The sequence below is a fragment of the Dipodomys spectabilis genome, unplaced genomic scaffold (assembly GCF_019054845.1).
Source record: "Dipodomys spectabilis isolate Male_0828 unplaced genomic scaffold, ASM1905484v1 ptg000002l, whole genome shotgun sequence".
In the NCBI taxonomy this organism is placed as follows: domain Eukaryota; kingdom Metazoa; phylum Chordata; class Mammalia; order Rodentia; family Heteromyidae; genus Dipodomys; species Dipodomys spectabilis.
In genome coordinates this window covers 45296867-45306176 of record NW_024870679.1, presented here as the reverse complement: position 1 = coordinate 45306176, position 9310 = coordinate 45296867, and positions in this window count along the sequence as shown.

Below are 9310 nucleotides of genomic sequence, written 5' to 3'. Positions count from 1 at the left end.
CAAAAAAAAGTTGGTAAGGCCCATCTCAGTTGATAAGCTGGGTTGTGGTGCACTTTTGATCCTCAGTATTCAGGAGGCTATGGTGAGATTATGGTTTGAACTGCGACACTTGGAAATATGTATAATTTTAAAAGCATGTCTACATATGATTACACCTGTGTATGTATATAAAATCATGGTCAGAGATAGGTACTTGATTTATACTTTCTCTACAAGATTTAATCATTGATTATGGGGCTTTCTTTTGCCTATTAGATGGCAAGGCATACTGGAGATAGCCAAGATGAGAGATTGCTTAGTTTCTCTACACCATGGTGGTTTAGAGAAAGACATCAAGGGTCCTTGCCTGCCATATACTATGCTTGTGCTATTTTGGTTATCAACCAAGTTTGCTTATGTTGAAGATGAGGATGAAGTAACTTTCTTTTTTTTCTTTTTTTTTGGGTCCGGTCATGGGGCCTGAACTCTGGGCCTGGGCGCTGTCCCTCAGCTCTTCAGCTCAAGGCTAGCACTCTATCACTTGAGCCACAGTGCTACTTCCGGCTTTTTTCTTTTTGCTTATGTGGTCCTGGGGAATCGAACCCAGGGCCTCATGCATGCAAGGCAAGCGCTCTACGACTGAGCCACCTTCCCAGCCCCTGAAGTAACTTTTATTAAGTCATTGGTCACAAGACCACATATGCTCACACTAAGGAACATCTATATAGGCAACCTATGTTGTCTTTCTCAGTCTGCCAACTACCCCTAAAAAGGAACTGTTGCTGAGATCCCCTACCAAGGTGCTTGCCTGCCTTTAGAACAGTACTGTGTGCCTGTTCCTTGTAGCGACAGAAAACATGCTTTAAAGACCCAGAATTGGAGGACAGATGGGATGTTGGTAGGAGGATCACGGTCCCAGAGTAGCCTAGGCAAAAGTGGGAGACATCTGAAAAACTAAAGCAAAAGCCTGGGAGCTTGGCTCCAGTCGAATAGCACTTGTTAGTCCCTGAGTTCAATCCTCAGTGCCCCCCTCTGAAAACAAACTAGAGCTGGTTTAAAAAAGTGATGTATCTTTCCTTCTCCTAATCCAGCAGGACAAAGGGAATGTGAACATTAAAAGTAGCTGTACATATTTTTTTTTCTATCATCTTGGTACATTCGTTTTTCTGTACTTATCCATCTTGTCTAACTTGGGAATGGGTGGTTGTTGACTAATTTTGATAGTTATCTCAAAGACAGGCCCTCTATGCTAACATTTTTGCCTTTAATTGGGAGTGTGGTGCTAGTATAAAGTGTTGGGGTTGCAAGTATGCTCTTCCAAGGACTCAGAAAGTAGTTCATTTTGCTTGTACTCAGAATGCTGTGACCACCCTCAGCCTCAACAAGGTGAGCCTGGAGAGCAGAGCAACCACAAGGGTACAAGATGGGAAGCCATTTGGAGTTGAGGTGGGACCTCAGGGAAGCTTAGGGTGATGTGGCCCAGAGTTTTCTACTGGTGTGGATAGGCCATGGGGCCTTGGGGCACTAAAAAGCCCAGCTGTTTTATGTAGGTTTATGCCACACTTGGGAAATATATCTGCTTGGAAGGAAGGAAGTCCTTTTTTCTGGAAGAGAGGGAAGCAGATATCCAGATACTCTCCCCTCGAACTTGAGCTTTCGGATGCAAGGAATGTTGTGATAAATTTTTAGAGCATTTATTATTTTGTTTTTGAGAGTACTGGAGGCTGCATCCAGAGCTTCATGCTTATCTACCACTTAAACTATACCTGTAGCCCTTATTTCTCCATTATGTGAATAAATTTTATTTTTGGGTCTGGTTGTGGGACCTGAACTCTGGTCCTGGACGCTGTCCCTCAGCTCAAGGCTAGTGCTTTACCACTTGAGCTACAGCACCACTTCCGGCTTTTTTTCTTTTTGCTTATGTGGTGCTGGGGAATCGAACCCAGGGCCTCATGCATGCAAGGCAAGTGCTCTACCACTGAGCCACCTTCCCAGCCCCATGTGAATAAATTTTAGTATTTTATACAATCAATGAAGAGTAATTACTAAGATGTTGAAGCTACCATAGTAAAAATTACACCTAATGTTTGAGACCTTTTGGATGCATGCAAAAAAGATATGTTTAAAAGTGACAACATTTCTCCAACAATGTATTTACTGGTAGATGGTTTCAAATACAGATTTTGGTTAAAAAAATGTGAATGCATTAACAAACCCTAAGGGACAGTGTGTTGGTCCTGGGTTCAAACTCTAGTACTGGGTGTACATACTCTCTATTACTGAGTGTACACATGCATGCTCATTCGTACATAGAAGCATCAAAGCTAGAGGAGAGTACAAATGGAGAAAGAGAGAAAGGAAAAAGCTAGAGAGGCCTAGCACCTTGTCCCTGTCCTGCCTGGGTGATGTTAACCCTTTTAGGTTTTACCATTTATGTAGTTATTTAGTGCTGGTACCAGGGCTTGAACTCAGAGTCTTGTCCTGTTACCAGACTTGCTTATTCTTGGTTGGTCCTTTACCACTTGAGCCATGCTTCCAGCCCAGCAGGTTTTGTTATTTTGGAGATGAAGTATCTCGACTTTTCTGCCTTGGCTGGCTTTGAATTGTCATCCTGCAGATCTCGGCCTCCTAAGTAGTAGCTAGGATTATAGCATGAGCCACTAGCACCTAGCTTTTATTTTGTCTTTGATATAATGAAGTCTTGCTGATTTTGCCCAGGCTGGTTTAGTTTCGAGATCTTCCTGCCTCCTGAGTAGCAAGGATTACAAATGTGTACCACTATACCCATCTTAGAGTTTTAACATCTTGACTCTTTGTAAATAAGAGAATTAAAATGAATGTTAAATAGCCTTTGCTTGGCAGTAGTTACTTGTGTTGTTTTGAGTGCTTTGAATTAATGTTTTGCATTTATTCTGACTTCTACTCCTCAACCCTATTCCAAGCTGTAAAGGCATTGTCACCTGTAAACATTCACACCTGAAACCCTGGACTCCTTTTGGGTAGGAGAAAGTGCAGGATTCTGATTTGCACACATTTACTTCTAGTATGGGCCATATTCATCGCCTAGGTAGGTGTTCATTAATGTGTCACCTCAGTGAAGGTTGTTTGTGACTGAATTTTCTAAGTGCTTTGTGATTTGAAGCAAAATTTCCCCCTTGGAAAACTTCACTGTGGAGTAACAATTGTCTCCACAGATGGGGGCTCTCTGGTGGAGTCCAAGCTGGCCTCACTAAGGGTGCTGGTCTCTAAGGGAGTAGGAAGGATGTGGATGGCTCAGGTGTGAGGAAGAGAGATTAGACCTTCGACATGTATTCACTTTGGGGGTCAGCCTTATGTAGTTCTTCACTTTGAATGTGTTGTATAATATGCCTGAGTATTAGTCCATTAATATATGTAGATAATTTATAAATACTAGGTTGAACCACCAGACATTGTTGTATTCAAATTGCTTTGGTTTATTAAAGTGGCAGATGTTACAGTTTAACAACATGTGTGTGTTGGAGTGTGTATAACTCCCATTTTTTTTTCTCTTTTCCCCCTGGCCAGTACACCTGTATTTCCCTAAGTACACATTTCCACTCCACAACTATTTCTGTATCCCTAGAAGGGAGGGGGACTTAACATGTATAATATGAAAGCATGGTGCCTTAGTCTCTTTGGGCTTCTATAACAAAACACAAAATAGATGGCTTATACTAATTCATTTCTAACAGTTGTGGTCAGTTCTAGGTCAGGTTGTCTGTGATTACTGGTTTGTAGGGGGCTCCTGCTGAATTCTCAGATGATGGAGGGGAAAAAGCTACCTTGGCCCTCTCATGAAGGCCCTCCAGGATCTAATTAATTCCCACAGGGGCTTCACCCAGGGAGTTAAAGTTTGAAGAGGAATTGGGAGCACCATTCATTAGTCAGACCACAGCAACGTGGAAATAGCATTGACTCAAATTTTATCCAAAAGCATGTACCCATTTCCCTTTTTACAGGAGTTTCATACATGTGCATGAGCAGTATGCACACATACATGTGACTGCCAAGATGGTCCCATGCTGTGCATTTGCTTTGTTCATCTACAGATGTGCCTTAGAGAACATTTCAAGTACAGCTACCTTACTTTTATGGGCCCCTTAATACCTTGTATGTGCATCATAAAACAAAATTAGCAAGGTGCTTTCTTAGTTTTGTTGTGTTATTTATTTTTGCCAGTCCTGGGGCTAGAATTCTGGGCCTGGGCACTGTTCCTGAGCTTATTTTGCTCAAGGCTAGCACTGTACCACTTGAGCCACAGTGCCACTTCCAGTTTTTTTTTTTTTTTTTGGTTGGTCGTAGGGCTTGAACTCTGGGCCTGGGCACTATCCCTCAGCTCTTCAGCTCAAGGCGAGTGTTCTACCACTTGAGCCACAACACTGCTTCTGGTTTTCTGAGTGGTTTATTGGAGATAAGAGTCTCACAGAGCTGGGTGCCGGTGGCTCTCGCCTGTAATCCTAGCTACTTAGAAGGCTGAGATCTGAGGATCGCGATTCAAAGCCATCCTGGGCAGGAAAGTCTATGAAATTCTTATCTCCAGTAAACCACCAGAAAACTGGAAGTGGCGCTGTAGCTCAAATGGTAGAGCTCTAGCCTTGAGCTGAAGAAGTTGAGGGACAGCACTCAGGCCCAGAGTTCAAGCCCCACGACTGACAAAAAAAAAAGTCTCATGGAGTTTTCTCCCTGGGCTGGCTTTGAACCGTGATCCTCAGATCTCAGCCTCCTGAGTAGCTAGGATTACAGGTGTGAGCCACCCACGCCCCGCTAGCTTTTTTTGTTTATGTGGTACTGAGGAATTGAACCCAGGGCTTCATGCATACTAGGCAAGAACTCTACCACTAAGCCACATTCCCATCCAATGAAGTGCCTTTTATGTTGGGAGGGAGGGAGTACTGTAACACTCCAACTCAGTGCTATATTATTTCCTCTCTTCTGCCATTTCAATCCTATAATGAACACCATGTTTCATTCATAGCAGTGGGATCCTCTATGTCTAAGAAGATGTGCATCTTGGGAAAACTCAAGCTCTGGGTATTGACAGGCCTATTTCCCTCACCTCCCACCATGACAGTCACAGTGATGGCATGTCATTGTAATTTTATACTAAGTATGACTATTTTTCTCTTTTTCCTTTCCTGATTATTCCAGTTTCTGTTTTGGTCTCTGGTGGGTGCTAGGAATGGAACTCAAGGCCTTGCCCATGCTAGGCAAGTGCTCTACCACTGAACTTTATGTATGTAGTGTTAGAATATAAATATGATGATGGATCTCTAAAGCTTTATAAGTAAAAATTTCCCCGTTTTTGCAGTGGTAAGGATGGAACTCAAGGCCTAGCTCATGCTGAGCAGGCACTACCAGAGCTGCAGCCCATCTCCTGTCCCTGACAGTAACCTCTGATGGTATTCTGCAGGGCAGAACTACAAAAGACAACTCGATTTTTTTTTTTTGGTTGGGTGTGGGATTTGAACTCTGGGTCTGGGCACTGTCCCTCAGCACTTCAGCTCAAGGCAAGTGCCTACCACCTGAGCCACAGTGCCACTTCTGGTTTTCTGGTGGTTTATTGGCGATAAGAGTTTCACAGCCTTTCCTGGCCAGGCTGGCTTTGAACCTCGACTCACAGATCTCAGTCTTCTGAGTAGCTAGGATTACAGGCATACCAGCGCACCGCTAACTACTCTTCTTGATCCTCCTGTAGGCCACCCATGTTTAAGTTGTTTGTGGCAGCCTCTTAGCAAGTCCTAGCACAGAAGGCAGTAGTACCAGGATCCACCAGTAGGTGGCAGGCGGGCCACTGGGTGTCTTCAACAAGGGCCTGGAGAGCAGCCAGAATCTATCTCTGGACTGTTCCCAGCCTCAGGCCCAGTGTAGTGTGGGCCAGAGTCCTTGAGCCTTTCCTCCCACCAAAGTCTTACTGCTAGTTCTTACATTGATAAGCAGTTTTTAAGATCACCACCAGTGGCCTTGAGAAAAGTGTGAGGAAGCCACACCCAGGTAACAGCCTGGGCCACCTCCACCTCCAGGAACTAGCTAGAAGTCTTTACATGCCATGGCCTGGTATGGCTTGTGTTTCCTTAATTGCTAGGCTCTACTTCCTACCTCCTTCAGCCAAATCTCCCACGCCCTTCCCATAAACTGGGAGGTCCCTGGAATAGGCTAGAATGTAAATCTGCCTCACCTACTCAACTAAGGGCTAGGGAAAAAGGATGAGCCAGGGTTCAAGGAAACCTATCATGCCTGCCCAGCACTTTGGCAGGCCTTTGCTCTTTCGTGTTAAGCTTTTTATCTGAAAGAAGGGAGGGCAGAGGACTCCTACTGCTGGTAGGAAAGGCTGGAAGTGGAGAGATGAATCTGAAGTTCTTGCCAGCATGCAGGATATAGTAATGTTTGGGGGTTAGCACTGGGAAGCTCCCTACCCCCAGCCCCAGCTTTCCTGCTGTTAGATTTGGGATCTAGATGTTTAGGGACTTAAGAGTTTTCCCCAGCTGGACAAGCCAGCAAGGCATCTGGAACAGAGATGTTTAAACCCATTGTGAGCCGAATTGGTCTACCTGGGAGCCAGGCTGCTGTCTGACCACAGTCATCCTGGCTTCTGGGTAGTCTGTGCACTGATGGGGTTAGTGCTGGTCTGGCAAAACTTAACAGGAAAGCTCAAGGTTGGTTCCTGTGGTGAGATTAGGGAAAGGTGGCTCCCTAGGCTCATTTCCCAACAGTGCAGGAATTTGCATACTCTGGTTTCCCCATCAGTTTCTTGGCTCCTGGAACCAGGAAAATGTAGGCGGAAAGAGCAAGTGGGGCAGCTACTCGGAATTTGATCCCTTCCAGCTTGCCCGCCTCCGTGGCTTGAGCTTTGGTCTCAGGAATCAAGATTCTTTCTTTGCCAGTCTCTCACCTGCTGTGCATACAAGGAGCTGCTGTAGGCCAGACAGCTGATACCCTGTTAAGGCAGTGGGCTGCCCAGCTACACACAGCTAGGGTGTGGGCTTCCATTCTCTAGCTGCTGCTACCTGTGAACTGAGGTTATTCTCTTGTCATATCCAGACAGGCAGTAAACACTATCTCTTACACAGATGGGAAAACTAAAGCCCTCTCTATAAATGCCACCTACCTAAGCTACTTGAGTGGACAGTGGCAGAGGGCGTGGCAGGGAAAACTTGGAGTCAACAAGCCAGGCACTGGTGGCTCACCTTTCATCCTGGCTACTCCAGAGGCTAAAATCTGAGGATCCCAGACCAAAACCAGCCCAGGCAGGAAAGGCCGTGAAACTCTTTTATCTCCAATAAACCACCAGAAAACCAGAAGTGGCATTGTGGCAGATGGGAGAGCACTCGCCTTGAGCTGAAGAGCTGAGGGACAGTGCTCAGGTCCCATGACCCAAAAAAACCCCAAAACCCAAATCATGGGAAAGAAACAACCTTGGCATCGGCTCCTGAAGCCTCTGAGTGGCTCTGCCAGAGGCTAGATTGAGAAAGAGACCTGGAAGAGAGGCTCTGAGCCCTGGCAGGCCAGCTTAGCCAGATTAGGCCTGTCCAGAAAGCATAGAATGTCAATGTGGGCCATTAGAGGCACTGAACATCATGACCTGACCCTACCCAGGCCCAGCCCTAGCTGGCACTTGCCTTATGGATTCCCCATTCCTTGTGGGTGCCTGTTGAATGAACAGGGCCAGGCACAACCTTTTAACATTAGCCATAGTCTGTGGTACAATGCCATTGCCTATCTGCTGTAGAAACACCTGTTTCCCTTACACCTGCAAAAGCAGGCGCAGCAAATGACTAGAAATCAGCTCTGGCCTAACAGCAAATGTGACTTTTCAATTGTTTACTAAATAAAGAAGGCCCTCCCTTGCCAAACACACATTTGTAGCTTGTGCAATGAGAGAATGGACCAGAAGCTTAGTGTTGGGACCTATCTTGAAAACTCTTGGGTGTCAGTAGCTTACTTCTATAATCCTAACTACACAGGACGCTAAGATCTAAAGATCAAGGTTTGAAGCCAGGCCAGGAAGATAAGTCTGAAACACTTTTAAGAGTGCCAGCCTTGAGTGAAAAAGCTAAGGGATAGCACTTAGGCCCTGAGTTCAAGCCTTAGAACCAGCACAGAAGAGGAAAAATGGATACAAGAAAACGTCTTGAAATTAAAAAGTAAATAGCCCAGAGCTGGTGGCTCATGTCTCCTAAGCTACTCAGGAGGCTGAGATCTGAGGATCCCGGTTAGAAGCCAGCCCAGGCTGAAAAGTCTGGGATCTTATCTCTAATTACTCAAAAAGCTAGAAGTGGTGCTGTGGCTCGAGAGGTAGAGTGCTAGCCTTGAGCACATAGAGGCTCAAGGACAGCACCCAGGCCCTGAGTTCAAACCCTAGGACAAAGAAAAGGTAAAATAAAAGCAAGTGGAAAGAGTTCCTTGTCTCTCCTTCCAAGAGACTCCTGAGCCTCACAGACTCTACTACTACTAGGTATGCAGAGAGAGTCTTGGTGGATGGGGCTATAGGGTCTTCTGCTGAACAGGCTGTGTTGGAGACTCCAATATGAATGCCATCAATTCAGAGAATGTTGAGGTATGAGGCTGAGGGTATCCCTACTTCCTTATTCCTGTATGTCTACCCTATCTCAGGTTTTGGGGTCAGGGAACTCATACTCATGTGCTGCCCCAGCCTGTCCTCCTCTGTGGCACCTTGGACAAGTCATTCAGCATTGCCAAGTGGCTGATAATGAACTGGACAGTCTAGTATTTTCACTTCCTGTCCCATAAAAACAAACAGAGGCCCATAAATAGCTTTTTAATCTGGAAGCACTAATTAATTGGAAAAACTAGCATATAAAATAAAGCAATGACATTTCTTAGTGCAGATAAAACCTGATGAGAAGGCTAGAGGCAATAGGGACCAGATACCTTGAAGAGGACATTTTGAGCTCTTGCTTGTCAGAGCTATTTCTATGGCCCTCCTTGCCTTATACCCAGGCTTGAGCATGCTTCTGGTAAAGTGAGCCCCGCCTTGCATGCAGGGGTGACAGTAGGATGATACTTGCACGGACTGTATAGCTACAGTTTGCAGCTATACAAAAATGCAGGTGCCCTACAAGCTCCACCAACAGTAAGTACATTTTCCCTGGATGATAGTATTTGGGGGATCAATCTGATTTTACTTCAAATATTTAACATCCAAATTATTTTTTGGCTGTCAGAGGGGCGGGGATGGGAAGGATGTCAGAATGCCCAGCCTCTTTTTTTCCAGGGACAGATGAACAGCTTGACACAGGGACCAAGGCCAGCCTATAGGAGTCACATCCAAGCCTCTTAATGAGCACTTCCT